This window comes from Podarcis pityusensis (assembly GCF_964106645.2).
Source record: "Podarcis pityusensis genome assembly, chromosome: 10".
NCBI classification, from domain to species: domain Eukaryota; kingdom Metazoa; phylum Chordata; class Lepidosauria; order Squamata; family Lacertidae; genus Podarcis; species Podarcis pityusensis.
In genome coordinates, this window is record NC_138035.1 from 44,865,334 (window position 1) to 44,884,346 (window position 19,013).

Below are 19,013 nucleotides of genomic sequence, written 5' to 3' on the forward strand. Positions count from 1 at the left end.
GCCAACAGAACACACTCCTCAGAACATAATAAAAAAAGCAGTAATTAAAAGTTACCAGAAAACTTTGACCAATTTATGCAGTTCCATCACTGGGCTGAACTCTGACTGCTTGAAAGCCATCTATGATGAGGACATGAGAGAAACCAGAACATCCATACCCTGCCCCTCCCCCAAATTGTTCTTGAATGGTAGGAACTAGGCTTAGTTCAAGCAGAAGATTTTCTTAGCAGTTCATTTATTTTAACATGCTGCAAGCAGTCTGGATATAAAGTGCAGCTTTCAGGCTACAGTATGAAAAACAAAGCCAAAGTGAGAAGCCCCAGGGTAACATTAAGCACATGGCAAAATCCTAAATCTGACTGAAATGGCAAATATTTGCCAATGAGCTTTGTGGACACTTCTCCCATATACTATATTCTGTCAAATAGAAGTTCCCCATCATGCTGAGCTGATACCTGATATTTAACGCATTGGTTTAGAATCAAATGCTTTGTTGCAGTTTCATTTTGTCCCATGGATCTAATAATAATAACAATAATAATAATAATAATAATTTATTTATATCCCGCCCTCCCCAGCCAGAACCAGGCTCAGGCGGCTAACATCAAAACATCACATTGACATAAAATTCAGTAATCGACTGAAATACAGCTTAAAATCGGATTAAAATCAAAATAAGATCAGATGGCTACCCACAAATTATAACCTTCAGTACTCACCAGGCTCAGCTATTTGTATTAGCCGGTGAGAGGAGGTAGAGAGGCCACTTATCTGCAGGATATTGTAAGAGGAGAGGGGTCAGACTGAGCCCCAACCAAAGGCCTGGCGGAACAGCTCCTTCTTGCAGGCCCTGCGGAAAGATGTCAAATAACTGACATAGAAGTCCATAACTGAATGGTAAGGCATATAATTGTCATGTAAAATTTCCCAGGTTCGGTCTCTGATATTTCTTGCTCTCAACACCCGTGTAAGAGAAGCTGCCAGTTAACATTTACAGTGGTAGGATAGATGGAACAACGTTTCTCTCGGTATAAGGATCTTCTTATGTCTGTATGGTATAACGTGAAAAAACCTCTAGTTGTAAGGATGAATTGATGCTTCTGCCCTATGAAGTGATGCACAACCTCTTGGTATAGGACAGCTTAAGCCTCCCAGGAGCACTTGCACACCTTCTCTTGCATAATTATAGAATTGTAGAGTTGGAAGTGACTGTGAGGATAATCCAGTCCAACTGCCTGCAATGTAGGAATATTTCACCTAATGTGGGGACTCAAACCCATAACCTCAAGATTAAGAGTCTCATGCTCTACCAACTGAGCTATCTATTAGTGCTGAAACAAGCACAGATGGCCTTATTTGTTCCCCCATGTGTCCAATTGCTATAATAAATATATATTCTCAGGAATGCATGCATGTAGCAATTGTGGGGCACTATACCGTTACTTTGGCCACCTCATGAGAAGAGAAGACTCCCTGGAAAAGACCCTGATGTTGAGAAAGATGGAGGGCACAAGGAGAAGGGGACGACAGAGGACAAGATGGTTGGATAGTGTTCTTGAAGCTACCAACATGAGTTTGACCAAGCTGCAGAAGGCAGTGGAAGAAAGGAGTGCCTGGTATGCTCTGGTCCATGGGGTCACGAAGAGTCAGAAATGACTAAACTACTAAACAACAACAACGCCTTATGAATAGCGGTTGCTGGGAATCACAAATGGGGAGAGCTTTGTTGTACCTAACCAGATGCAGCAGCACTCTCCCTATTTGTGATTCTCACCGATGGGAAACTGAGGGCAGGATGCTGGACTAGATGAGTCTCTTGGCCTGATTCAGCTCAGAACTTCTTATATTCTTATGATTTATGAGCCAGTAGTCTCATGACCTTAATCCTGGGTGGTTTAGTTTTGACAACAGTGTCAAATATAATGGGTGGGCCTGTAGTTGGTGTACATAGGTGTTGCTGATTCATTTGATGCAAAGATAGTAAAAGAGAAGATCTTGGCCTGTGCATCTGCATCTAACCCAGTTTTTGGTGATTACTGTATAAGTATTTTCAAGTTCAGCTTTTAACTAATATTATCTGAAATGTAGTATACAGCCTGAAAAAAGGGAGCCCAGCCTCCTTACAAATGAAGTGATCCAAGCAAAGCTAAACTACAGACTGATAAAAAAAATGCATATTCTGTTTTTCTTGTACCCAATTGAACTCAAATAATCAGAGAATCAAAAATCCTCCGACTGCAATCATGCTTATTTTTACTCTATTGATGAGTTCCTTCATTTTTTAAAAGAATGCTTTTACTCTTATCCATATTACAGCCATTTGGCAGCTTTCTTGTTGAAATCAAGATGTAACAAACAATTGCACCGTTAACACAGTTATCATTGGAAAGGCTCTGTGCTGTATGAAATGAAATACTGTAATAAGCATGCCAGGAAATCGCATCTTATTATCCTCCCCCTCATCCTCCACTTTTTCATTTCTTAACCCTCTACAATGAGCAGGTCAAAAGTCGATGATAAGTGTAACAGATGATCAATTTTTATGAAAAGGTATTTTAAATTGCAAAGCTCTACTTTTACATTGAGAAACCAACATTGCAAACTGAATGTGCTTTGTTATAGACACCATCTTTTTGATAATACTGATGGAACAGTAGCAATTGCTCATACTGCTGTTGATGGACTTTTTGTACTACTAAAAAGCATTGACTGAGGAAAGCATTCCTATCTAGTTCAGGATCTTTAATTTGCTTAACTTGGCACAAATATGTTAAAATCAATGATACAAATATCTATTAATCTTTACTGGCTGCATTTTCTATTCACAACTTACGTTCCATTTGCATTGCACATGCTAATTATGGACAACTGTATGTGCCGATATACCATACAAATGCAATATCAATCATACTATGAAAGACTTACGCCTTCCAACAAAAAAACCAGTTGCAAGTCCACACTTCCACTTGTCCCACCGCTTCTCCCCTGGGAAACCTGTTTACCACTGAATTGGAGTAAACTTCAGTTTGGCTTTCCGTGTATTGACATTTGCAGTAATGGGCACTTACCTGAAAATTCTCGGGAGGCAGCAGTTTGCAGGCGCAATGTGGCCTGGGGCCAATTTTTCTGTGAGGCCATTATGGGAATGCTTGTGCCTTCCCCTGCAACTGTGCCCTGCAACTGTGCAGACAAGCATCAAGGTGCCCATTTCAAATGGGCCAATCCAGTGAGAGCAGGGAGGCATTGCTGCGGTGGCAGACCTGGTGGCGGCAGTAGAAGAGTTTGGATTTGATATCCCGGTTTATCACTACCCGAAGGAGTCTCAAAGTGGCTAACATTCTCCTTTCCCTTCCTCCCCCACAACAAACACTCTGTGAGGTGAGTGGGGCTGAGAGACTTCAGAGAAGTGTGACTGGCCCAAGGTCACCCAGCAGCTGCATGTGTAGGAGCAGGGAATCGAACCCGGTTCACCAGATTACGAGTCTACCGCTCTTAACCACTACACCACACTGGCTCCCTTGTATTACATCACACTGGCAGTCTTGCATTAAGTCTGTGCCTAGCCTCTGCCTGCTCAGATCGTCCCTGGATTCCACACTCTCCCACACTGCTTTGGTTGGTCCTACCTAAGGGTGAGCAGGCCAGTGCTGGTTAAACTTTTTCAGCAGGGGGCCAGTCCACTGTCCCTCAGAGCTTGTGGGGGGCCGGACTATATTTTGGAAAAAAATAATGAACGAATTCCTATGTCCCACAAATAACCCAGAGATGCATTTTAAATAAAAGGACACATTCTACTCATGTAAAAACACTCTAATTCCCAGACCGTCCACAGGCTGTATTGAGAAGGCGATTGGGCCACATCCAGCCCCTGGGCCTTAGGTTGCCTACCCCTGGGTTAGACCTTGCCATGGTATGCTTGGCTGACATATTCAGGGTCAGAGAGGATTTTTTCCTGCAGACAAATGGGCTAGCCTATTGGTTTTTGCCTGCCTCATAGCAATTGTTACAACTTATGGCAGATAAGGCATTGGAATTTTAACTAAATGAGCACCCTGTTAAAGGGGTCCAGGAGGGAAAATGATTATATGTATTTTAATCCACTGATGTGTTTGTTAAAGCCTCTCAGATCAGCTAACAAACTTCTACAACTAATTTGCATGGCTCTCCTGCTAAACATGTTAGTAACAATTTCTTTAACAAAGTAAATTTAAGTTCTAAAAGTACACAGGAAAGCTGAGACCCCTGTTCAATGCTTTATGGAAATGTTACATTTTTTAAGCAGCTTGGCTGCTTACTCGAACACTCTTGCAATGTATGCAGTGACCTGGCTGGAGGGAACAGAACAATCTTCTTTGAAGCTTTAAGTCCAAGATGTGCTGTCATCAGAATTAGAGACAAGGCTGTTAGTCTCTCCCTCCCAGCCTAGTGATTGTTCTTGGCAGTGGCTCTGAGATGGCACTGTTGCATTTGAATTTAATGAGGATTTCTGAATAAACAAATCTCGGTTTCACAAATAAGAATAAAATGTCAGAACTAACTCTGCCATATGCTATGGCAACCTTGTGTAAATCTCCTATGGAGGCTTTGCTGGCACCAAACTTACATAGCACCTCCCTCCCTACTCCCCTCCTGTTCTGAGGTACAAGATTGAGTTCCTGGGGGACAACTCATTTGTCTCTACATTCTGTTGATACAAGAAAATGATTACTAACCATCATAAACAGAGATCTTCTTTAAGGTTTATGCTAGACTAACAAGGATAATATGAGGAGGGTATTGCACAGCATATCTTATCAAAATATTTCATTATTAGCCTTGGTGGTGAAAGCTACCTGAATGATTTCTGAATGTCCAGAAATGTAACGCATCCAGCAAGCTATACTTACCTTGTCATGGAACTGTGAATTGCAGGTTGGTGAGGAAGCAAAGCCATTGAGTTAAATCACTGGGTTTAAAGCATGAGGAGGAACCGTATTCAAGAGGGAGAGCATCTACGGAAAGTCCCAAGAATCTAAAGTTTTAGTGATACTGATAATAATAATAATAATAATAATAATAATAATAATAATAATTTATTATTTCTACCCCGCCCATCTGGCTGGGCTTCCCCGGCCACTCTGGGCGGCTTCCAAAAGAATATTAAAATACTATAATACATCAAACATTAAAAGCTTCCCGAAACAGGGCTGCCTTCAGATGTCTTCTAAAAGCCTGGTAGTTGTTGTTCTCTTTGACATCTGGTGGGAGGGTGTTCCACAGGGAAGGCGCCACTACCGAGAAGGCCCTCTGCCTGGCTCCCTGTAACTTGGCTTCTCGCAGTGAGGGAACCGCCAGAAGGCCCTCGGTGCTGGACCTCAGTGTCCGGGTAGAACGATGGGGGTGGAGACGCTCCTTCAGATATACTGGACCAAGGCCGTTTAGGGCTTTAAAGGTCAGCACCAACACTTTGAATTGTGCTCGGAAACGTACTGGGAGCCAATGTAGGTCTTTCAAGACCGGTGTTATGTGGTCTCTGCAGCCGCTCCCTGTCACCAGTCTAGCTGACGTGTTCTGGATTAGTTGTAGTTTCCGGGTCACCTTCAAAGGTAGCCCCACGTAGAGCGCATTGCAGTAATCCAAGCGGGAGATAACCAGAGCATGCACCACTCTGGTGAGGCAGTCCGCAGGCAGATAGGGTCTCAGCCTGCGTACCAGATGGAGCTGGTAAACAGCTGCCCTGGACACAGATTTGACCTGTGCCTCCATGGACAGCTGTGAGTCCAAAATGACTCCCAGGCTGCGCACCTCGTCCTTCAGGGGCACAGTTACCCCATTCAGGACCAGGAAGTCCCCCACACCTGCCCGCCTCCTGTCCCCCAAAAACAGTACTTCTGTCTTGTCAGGATTCAACCTCAATCTGTTAGCCGCCATCCAACCTCCAACCGCCTCCAGGCACTCACACAGGACCTTCACTGCCTTCACTGGTTCTGATTTGAAAGAGAGGTAGAGCTGGGTATCATCCGCATACTGATGAACACCCAGCCCAAATCCCCTGATGATCTCTCCCAGCGGCTTCATGTAGATGTTGAAAAGCATGGGGGAGAGGACAGAACCCTGAGGCACCCCACAAGTGAGGGCCCAGGGGTCTGAACACTCATCCCCCACCACCACTTTCTGAACACGGCCCAGGAGGAAGGAGCGGAACCACTGTATAACAGTGCCCCCAGCTCCCAGCCCCTCAAGACGGTCCAGAAGGATGTTATGGTCGATGGTATCAAACGCCGCTGAGAGATCCAGCAGAACTAGGAAACAGCTCTCACCTTTGTCCCTAGCCCGCCGGAGATCATCAACCAGTGCGACCAAGGCAGTTTCAGTCCCATGATGAGGCCTGAATCCCGACTGGAAGGGATCCAAATGGTCCGCTTCTTCCAGGCATGCCTGGAGTTGTTCAGCAACCACTCGCTCAATCACCTTGCCCAAGAATGGAAGATTTGAGACTAGGCGATAGTTGGCTATCATGGCCGCATCTAAAGATGGTTTTTTAAGAAGCGGTTTAATAACCGCCTCTTTCAGCGGGTCTGGGAAGGCTCCCTCACGGAGGGAAGCATTCACCACCCCACGAAGCCCATCGCCCAGTCCTTCCCGGCTAGCTTTTATAAGCCAGGATGGGCAAGGATCAAGGAGGCAAGTGGTTGGTTTCACTCGTCCAAGCAGCCTGTCCACATCCTCGGGGGTAACAGACTGGAAATGATCCCACACAACTTGACTAGACAGGACTCTAGCACTCTCCCGCCCCGGCCCTGCTCCCATGGTGGAGTCTACCTCTTCTCGAATCTGAGCGACTTTATCTGCAAAAAATTTTGCAAAGTCATTGCAGGAGATCATGTGGCCCCTACTGGGCCCTGATGGAGCAGGTGGTTCCGCTAAATTGCGAACCACCTGAAAGAGTCTCCTGCTGCTGTTTTCCGCAGATGCAATAGAGGCGGTGAAGAGAGTCTTCTTCGCCGTCGCTATCGCCACTTGGTAGGCTCGACATTGAGCTCTAGCCTGTGTCCGGTCAGATTCAGAATGGGTTATCCACCACCGGCGCTCTAGCCGTCTCAACGATTGTTTCATTGCCCTCAGATCCGTGGAAAACCACGGGGCTGTCCGGACTCCATGCAATCGGAGAGGGCGCTTTGGAGCCAAACAGTCAATAGCCCTGGTTAACTCCACATTCCAGCGGGCCACCAGGGAATCAGCTGAAAGGCCATCAACATGGGATAAAACCTACCACTCTCTGGAAACCATTTGGATCCATTAAGTGGCGGGGGCGGACCATCTGAATCGGTCCCGCCTCCCTGCAGAGGGGAAGGGTCACGGAGAAGTCCAGTTGCACCAGTAGCAGAAATGCCTCCGTCTGGGAAAGATCTCAGTCTGAGGCATTGGAAAGTGTCTGCTGCAACAGTAGCACAGACAGTGCTACTGAACCAATGTTCACCAGAAGGTAACTTCACACATTATCCTTCTACTACAACTGTATTGAACACTCCTTTGCCCTATGCCATGGGTAGGCAAACTAAGGCCTGGGGGCCGGATCCGGCCAAAGCACCTTCTAAATCTGGCCCGCAGATGATCCAGTAATCAGCATGTTTTTACATGAGTAGAATGTGCCCTTTTATATAAAATGCATCTCTGGGTTATTTGTGGGGCCTGCCTGGTGTTTTTACATGAGTAGAATGTGTCCTTTTATTTAAAATGCATCTCTGGGTTATTTGTGGGGTATAGAAATTCGTTCTCCCTCCTCAAAAAAAAATATAGCCCAGCCCCCCACAAGGTCTGAGGGACTAGTGAACCGGCCCCCTGCTGAAAAACTTTGCTGACCCCTGCCCTATGCTATCAAAGGAGGAGCACAGGGTTGAGACTTGGATTCTGAAAACAACACTTCCTAATTAAGAAGTGTTGCTGTGGTGCTTCCCAGCTAGGGCATTAGCCTGACAGGATGCAGTTTGGTTATAAAATGAGTGGGCTATCACTTTGATTTCCTGAAAGACAGTCTTCATATTTGTGTATGCTCACATACATTCAAAAATATTCAAGATATATTCTGAGCTGTATTAGGGGTGCGTGTGACATTTGTATAAGATCTTCTGGTTGCGGCACAATTCTTCAGTAGGTGGTTAGTTATGTTGTACATGGTGGATCATATGTTGTGCTGATGTGCACCAGGAATTCATTTCCCAGTTTGTTTGCTGTTCAGTTCCTAGTACTTTGTAAAAGTACTCTCTCTTTTTAAATAACAGCTCACCAAAGGTCAGTCTGGAGGCTATGGTCAGAAATGGGAGTCTCAAAAGCCTGACTAGAAGTGCAGAAGTCATGTCCTTCTGGATTTGCTTTTGAAAGCCAAATAAAAGTAGTAATCTCTGTAGTGATTACCAGTTCCCCAGGCAATTCAGTCTACAAACTTTCTAAAAGGGGGAATTTTGGTTGGAAGCCGGTATAATAGGCTGCAATTCTAAGCACAATTATAGACTGTTAAGTTCCACTGAAACCAGTGGGCCTTAATTCTAGTACTTATGACTGGAGAACCCCCACATACTTAATTAGGTTTGGATCAAACTACTTCTGGTTTGCATGTGAATTACCATAGGTATAATGTGCATTTAATCTAACACAGACTGTCTGGGTACAAATATTGTTGATTTCATGAAACTTATGGGGTGGGCTTGAACAGATATCCTCACATGGGATTCTTTATGAAAAGGTAACCCATGAATAAATAAACCTATCTTAAGGACTTGAGTTTTCACTGATGTATTAGTAGACCCTTCCATACCACCCCACCCGACCTTAAAGTATTGTATTGTAACACCCAAAACAAAGAACAAAAAAAAAATTCAGAATTTATTTTCATTCAGAATCACTCCTCGGTGTTCCACCACTTTGCTATTCTAGATGATTTTATATGAGTAAAATTGGAATAATTGCTTCAGTTCAAGTATTTAGTCAATCATTGTGAAAATAAGTTAGCTTTTTTTTTTAAAGGAAATGGTATGTAAATTATACAAATATTTCCACTGATGTAATTTCACTCCCCAAATTTATGTCAAAAGTGAGTCTCTACCTTGTGTGTTTCTAAAAGGTGCTGTATATTGCACCCTTTTGGAATTACTAGACTCTTAACAAAAAACAAAACACAATCAAAGGCTGAGAGTGTGATTCTTGTTATACTTGTCTCCACATGTGGGAAAATTAAGACAGTGATGAATTATACATTACTATACAAAATTTTATTATCAGAGACAAAATTCAAATTTATTCTGCTTAAAATACAGAAGATAAAGTTTCTCATTTAGAAAAAAATCCATTTAGTGAATCCTTGGTTAGAATGGAATAAAAATTTCATGTTGAATACATACTGGTTCAGTATGGAATTAGGTTTAAAGGCATATCATACAAAAATACTTGCAGTAAACGGTAATATAAACTCATATTTTATTTGGTCAATGCTTTAAATTGCTTGATGCTTTTATTTTCCAGTAATATTTACTACAAATGCATCCATTCTTATCCCCAAGAGACGTAAATGAAGATAGGTGTGATTTTTTGAAATCATGTAAGATTTTTTGAAATCGTGTGGCATCGAGAATTCTGACTTAAGCTATATATCTTTATATTCAATACGAAGAACGGATATGCCTTTAGGCCTGTATGGTTAAATCAGCCACACAAAAATACAGAACTGTATTTAAACTTAAGCAACCATCAGAGTTTCCGTACTACTTATGTGCTTATCTTCTGCTGTGTTGAGACTGAATATAATTGATGTGCTTTTCTTAGGAAGAATGGATTTAAGCATGTGATCAAACAGATCTGTTGAATTGGAACCTTTAAGGATGCACTGGCAATACAAGTGTATCAATGATATCCATAAAAGACTGCAGGGCTTTTATTAGGCAGAATCCAGAGTCAAAAATCAAACAAACAAAGGTTATGCTTAAACAATGAGTCTAAGACCAAGAGACATAAATATATATAGTATGCAATCTGAAACTGCACGGGCTCCAGTGCACACACAGAGCTCTTGTCCAACTCATTTTTAAAAATAAATTGGGGGATCTTCCACACTATGAACACCAGGACTTCTGAATCAGGTCACCTCTGTATACACAGAGTGAGGACTATTTGTTGTACAGTGACGTGTGTTTTGTTTTAAAATAGAAAGGTAGTTCAGGTCAAACACTCCTCAGTTGCACAGGAGTTCCACTATGCACATATGGTGGAATGAAATTCCTTTTTGTTGTGCTAGGGACCATTATCATGTACACACAGCCATGCACTCAGTGTGCACCGGTGCACAAACTGTACCTGGATTAGTCTTCTATTTATTCTGAATTGTATCTTGTGTACAGAACTACTGATAACATATGTATAAATATGTACATTATAAAGAATATTTGCCAAAAAAACCCAAAGATTTGAAAGTTGCGGGGATTCTAATTTTAAAGTACAAAGCAATCTAAAAGCTAGACAGAATTACCAGAATTATACCTCTTCTGTTATTACCATTTATCTACAGTACTTTTCTGCTATGTGATGTTAGGATCTGTATACAGTGGTGCCCCGCAAGACGAATGCCTCGCAAGACGGAAAACCCGCTAGACGAAAGGGTTTTCCGTTTTTGAGTTGCTTCGCAGGACGAATTTCCCTATGGGCTTGCTTCGCAAGACGAAAATGTCTTGCGAGTCTTGAGGGTTTTTTTCCGCTTTCCCCCCCTTTATCTAATCTGCTAAGCCTTTAATAGCCTTTAATAGCCTTTTAGCAGCTAATCCGCTAAGCCTTTAAGCCTTTAATAGCCGCTAAACCGCTAATAGCGCTAATCCGTTAAGCCGCTAATAGGGTTGCTTCGCAAGACGAAAAAACCGCTAGATGAAGACTCTCGCGGAACGGATTAATTTCGTCTTGCGAGGCACCACTGTATTTCTTAGATAAAATGTGCTTTGCTATCAGTTGTTTATTGCCACTGCCACTTGTACAGTATCGAATAGTAAAGAACAAAAGATCAGCTATCAGCATAATGTGCCTCATATACATATTCAGCTTCTGTAAAAATAGGGGGGGAAATGAACCTCTTCTATACAATTTTAGATTCAGGATCTGCTATGACATTCTTGTCAACATAAATGCCTGCTTTACTCACATATCATAACAAGACATCAAAATTATATTTACATGTATTTTAGTTAGCTGTTTTTAGTCAACATATAGATGAACAGTTGTTAGTTTACAGTAATGCCATCATCAATGCAGTCCAAAATGCAATGTATGTTCCATATTGGAGACTCTGAGTCTTCTGACTCCAAATTTCTAAGCCGTGAAAGTTGAGACACTGTCTGTAAATGATACAATATCCTGAAAGTTGCAAATTATAGTATAACGGATCATAATAGTGGAATATTGTGTGTGTTCGTAACACTTAGCATTTATATATCACTTCAGTATGCTCACAATGCGTTACTTAAATTATCTCACAAATCCTGACAACAACCCTGTAAATTAGGTCAATTGATAGCTTGTGAGTTTTGCCGCTGAGGTGAGATTTAAACCATGACCCTCCACATTTACAACACTCTCAGCTGCTACATTATGCCAGTGTTCAGGATCACAATGCTACATGAAAAGAAACAAAATATTGAGTCATATATATGCAACTGTGAAAGTATATATAAAGTAACTATGAACATGCTAAGTGTGTATTTCTGAACATCACAGGCTGATTGTTTTTTTACTCTGAACAAAACCAAGTAGTGTGCTAGTCAGAAGTCCTTCAGGCTGCATAAATAGATAACCAATTCCTCCACCTCAGTCGTGGTTAACAAAACACAGTAACAAAATGCAGTAACATTTAAAACAGATTCCCCCTCCCGCTACTTTTCTCTGAAATTTGTATCTTGCCTGGTAGAAAAATAAAATAAACACACCAGAAACAAATGGAAAAGATTTACCAGCCAAAAGCGCTCTAAGTTCTGAAAGCTGAGGCCATCTCAAAAGGTTACTTACTTTTACTTTATTTATTAAATTTCTATACCGCCTGTCACAGTCTATTGGTGGTTTGAACCAACAAATATGTAAATTGATGCCAGGATTATGGCGATACATTCACACTAGGCCAGTTGTGCCACACAGTGATGGGGGGGGGGAAACCCCATCAAACTCATATTATCTAAGTTCAACATTGCGGTGGTATGTTCATTTTAAGCATACTTTGGTGAATTCACTTGGCACAGCTCTGTAGTGTCGATGCATAGATGAGACAATGGTGTTGTGAGATGTAGGGTTGGATTTGTTAGTCACTGGGGAATATTCTGGACATGCTGGACCTCTTTAAGGGGGACAGGCTCCTCTTCAAACCATTGGCGCTTAAAATCAAAATAGTAGAAAAGCATCTTCTAAACAGATTGCAGGGTGTCTGTGTGCGAGGGAGACACAACAGAAGCTGAAGAGTGTCCACTTTGGAACAAATTTCCCCCAGATTGAAAATAATAATAAATAATAATAATAATTCATTATTTATAACCCACCCATCTGGCTGGGTTTCCCCAGCCACTCTGGGTGGCTCCCAACTGAACATCACCACCAACAATAATAATAATAATAAAGCAACATCAAACATTCCCTAAACATGGTTGCCTCCAGATGTCTTCTAAACATCAGATAGTTGTTTATTTCCTTGAAATCTGATGGGAGGGCATTCCATAGGACAAGCACCACTCCCGAGAAGGCCCTCTGCCTGGTTCCCTGTAACCTCACTTCTCGCAGTGAGGGAACTGCCAGAAGACCCTTGGAGCTGGACTTGATAAAATTGATGAAAATTTTAATGGGGGATGCATAGAACCAAGTCCACGGGATAACAATTCAGAGAGGCCAAAGCACTACAGGTCAAACACAAGTGCCAGAGACACTTGGAAAGAGAGACTGCATACAAATGTTTCTATGCCAATGCTAGAAGCCTCTGAGACAAGATGGGTGAACTGGAGTTCTAGGTCTTAGAGGAGGGCATTGATATGGTAGGTAGGCATAAAGGAAACCTGGTAGAACAGAGAGAACCACTGAGACATGGTTATCTCTGGATATAAACTATAGGAAGGGCATACAAGGGTTGTGTCCCAAAGAGGTAGATTCTTCCATAGGGCTGTTGTGGGTGGTGATACCAAGAGTAATTTAGCACAGATGACGGGCTATCATCCCCCAATCAAAACTATCAGGGAGGGACCTTCAGATGAAGAATGAGATCATGGAAGAATCCAAAAAGAGGCAATGCAGCAAGGCTGACTTCAACCACCCTCACACAGACGGGCTAAATAAGTGTTTGTCACAATAAAGAGGCAAAATTTCTAGATACCCTAAGTGACTGTGCTCTGCAACAATTGGTCATGGAACTGACCAGAGTGTGGAGACCCTGGACTTGAGTGTGAGATGTAAATTTTGTCAAGCCCGGGGGCAGTGACCATAGTGGGATTAAATTAAATTGCCAAATAAATAAATAAACCCAACACATGCAAATTCAAAAGAGGAGAATTATCTAAAATGAGATTGGTGAAAAGCAAGTAGAAATGAAAAGTCAAGAAGGTCAGATTACTCCAAATTGATTGGAAGTTGTTTCGAAACACAATATTAGAAACTGAGCTGGAGTGTATACCGTAGTTCAGGAGAGGTACTGCGAGGGCCAAGAGATGTGGTTAACAATCAGAGTAAAAGAAGCTATTAGAGACAAGAAGATTTCCATCAAAAAACTGTAGTCCTGCCCAAATGAGGAGAACAAAAAGGAACACAATTTTTTTGGGGGGGAGGGGAAGCAAGCAGAAAGCAAGGAATGCTAAACAAGAATTTGAGCAACACATTACAAAAAACATTAAGACAAACAACAAGTTCTTTAAATATATAAGTCATAGAAGACTGTGGAGCCAGTTAGACCTTTGGATGACAAGAGACTCAAAGAGGTGTTAAAGGATGATAAAGAGATTGCTGAGAAGCTGAATGAATTGTTTACATTTGTCTTCACAATGGAAGATACAGGGCAGAACCATGTGCCTGAAACTAACTTTGAAAGGTGTCTGAAGAACTGAGACAAATAGTGGTTAGGACAGATGAGATTCTAGGATTAGTAGACAAAATAAAAACTAGCAAATTGCCTGGTACAGACGGCATCCACCTGATAATTCTCAAAGAATCCAGATGTGAAATTTATCCTGGATTGCCCCCCCCCCCACCTCAGGACTGGAAAGTGGCCTATGTATCATGAATTTATTAATAGGATTGTGGGAGGGTTCCTGGAAATTACAGGCCAGTAAGATTAAATGTCTGTCCTGAGGAAACTAGTGGAAAGTATCGTTAGAGATAAAATAAGCAAATATAGCAACACAAGCCTGGCAGAAGCTATGCAAGGACAAGTTAGTCTCATGAACATATTAGAGTTCTTTGAGAGTATCAACAATCACACAGATAGACATGATCTGGTTGACAAGGGTGTATTTGACTTTCAAAAAGCTTGCAACATGGTATTTCACCAAAGACTTCTGAGTAAGATTAGCAGTCATGAAATAAGAGGAGAGGACCTCCTGTGAGCTTGTGATCATAGGGGATAACTCAATGAGAACATCAGCCCAGTATGTAGCTGATGTAAAGAAGGCAAATTTCATGCTATGGATCATGAGGAAAGGAATTAAAAATAAAAGACTGATACAACGCTGTTCCACAAATCTGTGGAAGGTGAAAGTGCTATTGTGCTCAAGTCCTGTTTGCAGGCTTCCCCTAAGCATCTGTGAGAACAGCATGCTGGACCAGATGGGTCATTGGTCTGATCCAGTAGGCTCTTATGTTCCTAATTACTCCCTCCAAACTAAGGGACACATGATAACAATAACTCAACTGGCAACTGCATGGTTGATTCTTGTTTTTGCTTATTTAATAAAAAGCAATGATAGGAGGAGGCTATGGATAAGTATTATGGGTAGTGTCAAAGTTAAATCCCCATTCCTGTTGCATTGAACTGAATACAGATCCCCCTGTAGCTGTTGTTTGTTCACCAAAAAGCAATGGCACAACTGCAAGTTGCATGATTCTAGCCACATCTAGTTTGGTCCTAAAGTGTCAATTTTAATGGTTTTTGGTATTAGTTTGAGGTTTGGCTATTGTAGTTCTGGCAACATACCTAATACAGCTTTATTCTTTAAAAAGTGAACAAGGCTGACTTCAGTACAACACATACTTGGACCAAGAAACAGATATTTTGCAGCAGCCTGGAAAACCAAAGTTCATAAAATTCCAGTGCTGTACACACCATGATACCCTTTGAAGAACTATTATTCCAATCCTTTGCATAACAAAGCTCAATGGGATAATTTGGATTTAAGATAGGTTTCCCCCCCACATTGAAATACATTGAATTTCAGTAGGGACAAATGTGAGGCTTTACACTTAAGCAGGAAGAATAAGCTGCACAAATATTAGATGGGGGGCACCTGGATTGCCAGTAGTACATGTGAAAAGGATCTTAGTAGACCGCAAGCTTAACATGAGTTAACAGTGTGATGTAGCAGCAAAAAAGCAAATGCTATTCTAGGCTACATCTATATAAATATAGTGTCCAGATAACAGGAAGTCATAGTACTGCTCTATTCCGCCATGGTCAGACCACACCTGATGTAGTGTGTCCAGTTCTGGGCACCACAATTTAGGATATTGACAAGCTGAAACATGTGCAGAGGAGGACAACCAAGATTATCAAGGGTCTGGAAACCAAGCCTTATGAGGAACAGTTGAAGGAGTTGGATATGTTCTATTCTAGAGGAGACTGAGAGGAGCTATGATAGCCATCTTCAAATATCTAAACGGCTGTCACATGGAGGATAGAGCAAGCTTGTTTTCTCCTGTTCTGAAGGCTGGGACCCGAAACAATAGCTTCAAGTTACAAGAAAGGAAATTTCGACTAATGTTAGAAATAACTGTTAAGAGCTGTTCAACACACACTCGCAAAAGGTGGGGGACTCTCCTTCTTGGGAGCCATCTGTCAGGGATGCTGTAGTTAAGGTTCCTGCAATGCTGGGGGTTGGACTAGATGGGGTCCCTTCCAACTCTACAATACTATGGTCAGTATTTTATAGTCCTGGAACATCTATTTAAAGGGTGCAATCATATACACACTTACCTGGGAGCAAGTCTCCATGGGGCTTGCATCTGAGTAGATATGTATAGGATTATGCTGTTAATTTTTGTTTCTCATGAAGGCCAGGTACCCAGATGGATAGGAGACCACCCTTCTGTAAGAAAGCCCTCCACCATTATACAGCCAACAAAAGAGATCACCCCAAGAAGAGAAAATAGGAAGTGGCAAAGAGGCTTGGCTAGAATATGTTTCTAACTCAGCTCTCATCGTTCTGTATCCATGAAAGTTAGATGTTTGGGGCTCAATCCAGCCAAAAGTCTTTGATTTCCCACTGAAATACATAGATTTAAATGAAAAGCAACGTGCTTTTTAAGAACAGTAATACTTAGAGCAGAATAAAAGCAACCAGCAAACCATATCCTGTGCACGCTGATTTGAGCCATCCTGCTTATATTAGCTCACAATCAATGGAAAGGTCAGAAGCTTGGGTTTCAACTTTTGTGATGAAGTTAGAAATCAATGCTCAGAAACCAATTGCACTGATGGGGAGACCTCCATGTGCAAGAATAACACGGACTTAGATGCAGTCTTTCAGTAATTTAAAACTGGTTACTGTAGATCTAATAGGAAAGCAAGCTCAGTATTCAAGAATACTTGAATGCTTTTCTTCATATTCACAGATTCCCTCTCCCCCCCCCCCAAGCAAGAAATTACAAAATGCACCACTGCATCAACACTTTGCTAGGATGTGATCTAAAAAGCCTTGGAACCCTCCCTCCCCCCCATTTTCATTAATTCTCATGACATAACAGCTATATAGAATACATATACCATGGGTGTTCACTGGCCAGATTTTCTAACTTTACGTAATATAAAACATAAGAGAGGGATAGGGAGCTGTGGTCCCCCAGTTGTTCTTGGACTACAATTCCAACCATCCCTGACTATTGACCATGCTGGCTGGTTCAAAGCTTCCATAGAGTTGGAATCCAACAACTAGGGGGCCACCAGTTATCCACCCCTAAGCTTGCCCCAAAAGATTTGCCTTCAACAACAAACTCCCTTAGTTCATGGTATCCTCATTTTCCCTACCTTCTAGCAATAGCCACTACTTTATCTGCTTATTCCCCCTTTCTCTTGCCCTGGCAGTCTATTTCTTTTGATCTGTCATGTATTCACACTACTCCCTTTGCCTTGGCTCTGATTCCTTTTCCTGGGCTTTTACTCTACAAAGGCTGCAGGAAACGATGAGGATGTCATAAGGCCAAATATACATTACTGCCATACATTTGTCTTGGAGCACTATCTGAACATAGCTGTCAAGTGTCCCTTATTTGAAGGGACAGTCCCTTATTCTAGCGCCATGTCCCGCTGCTGTCCCTTATTGATGGATGTCCCTTAAATGACTGGGGGGGTGGAGGTTGCATGCCTTGTGTGTGGCTAGTTAATGCAAACAGAGGGGTTTTTTGAATGCTGGACGCCATTTTGTTGCATGTACTGCTGCAAACTTTGCAGTGCAAAGCGAGGCCAGGGAGCCATCTTAAGTTGAGGCTGCATAGGCCTTGTGGTGCATGTGATTCAGATTCTATTCAGTTGAACCTCTGGTTACTAAGTTGGTTGGACAGTGTTCTCGAAGCTACCAGCATGAGTTTGACCAGACTGCAGGAGGACAGGAAGACTGGAGTGCCTGGAACAGGTGAGGCTGCAGGTCCCTTATTTTGGCTGCTGGTCCCTTATTTTCAAGGCTGCTGGTCCCTTATTTTCAAATCTGTAAGTTGACAGCTATGTATCTGAATATCCAGCAAGCTACATGTGGCTTACAAGGCCTTTTGGCTTCACTCGATGAACAAAGAGAGCTCCAGATAATGCTTTGCTATAGAAAAGAGAACTTAACACTGGATTAGAGTACTATCAAGTGCTTGTTAATGTTATTTCAAATTATAGCTTGCATAAGTGTCTTCCTATAGTTGCCAGTCAGTGAAGACAATAGCAGTACGTATCAAGGGCTATACATATTTCTATTTACTTCTTTGACTTCCTATGTTTCTAAATTGCAAACTGTCTCTGGAACAAAATTAAAATAATCAAGGTACACAATTATGGACAGGTTTTGAAGAACAAAGCTCCATGGAAGCAATTGTATATATCTGATCACCCCACACCCACCTAATACTGCCAGTTCTGCAGTTAGCAATGCTGTTGTGTTACTGACTGGCTTGTAGCCAAGCTACCACTTACGACTCTTGTATAAGGTGAAAACTGGCAGTTGCTGTTATTGTGATATTATCTAAGCTGCGCCACCCTCCAAAATCAACGACGAGATAAAATATTTCTTTCCTTTGGTTATTGTGATGATTCAAGTCCTGTGTTGAAGGACAGAGAACAGAGAGAAAATAAGCAACTAAATATTGTGGGAAGTAGAAAAGACTATTGACTTGGTAGGTTTTAGTCAAGATTTTCTATACTAGATAGATAATATAGGTGAATATTCATTCCAAAGATTGATGAATGGGTTGTACAAATTGTGAAGAGAAACTATTTCGTTTTTGCAAGCTCATTATTTAACAGGTATTTGAAGAAAAAATGAGCACTGCCACAATATTCAGTGGGGCTTATTCTGTGGTAACTATGCTTAGGATCTAGCTTTTGAAAAGCTCTAGAAGATACCTCACATGAAAAGTAGAACAGATACAAGAGACTACTTTTAAACATAGGCTACCACAGTATTAAAAATTGCTGCAAATGCCATCTTGTTTACTTTTTATGGGATGCTTGTGTGAATAAATAACACTCTTATGCTGAAAAGACATGGGGGGGTGACTGGATCATTACAACTGGATCATTATTTAGGAAGATCTTCTTGTTTCTCTACAGATTCTGTTTTATTTTT

The 19,013-nt window shown here is 41.8% G+C and overlaps 1 long non-coding RNA gene across 1 annotated transcript; it reads right to left on the bottom strand.

The window, feature by feature from the left end:
* Positions 1–9,166: 9,166 nt before the first annotated feature.
* On the bottom strand, positions 9,167–12,513 carry LOC308457411. Its single transcript, XR_013976892.1, has 2 exons — positions 10,932–12,513; positions 9,167–10,564 (listed from the first exon to the last, which is right to left on the bottom strand). It is a non-coding gene; the product is annotated as an uncharacterized lncRNA (long non-coding RNA).
* Positions 12,514–19,013: the final 6,500 nt, after the last annotated feature.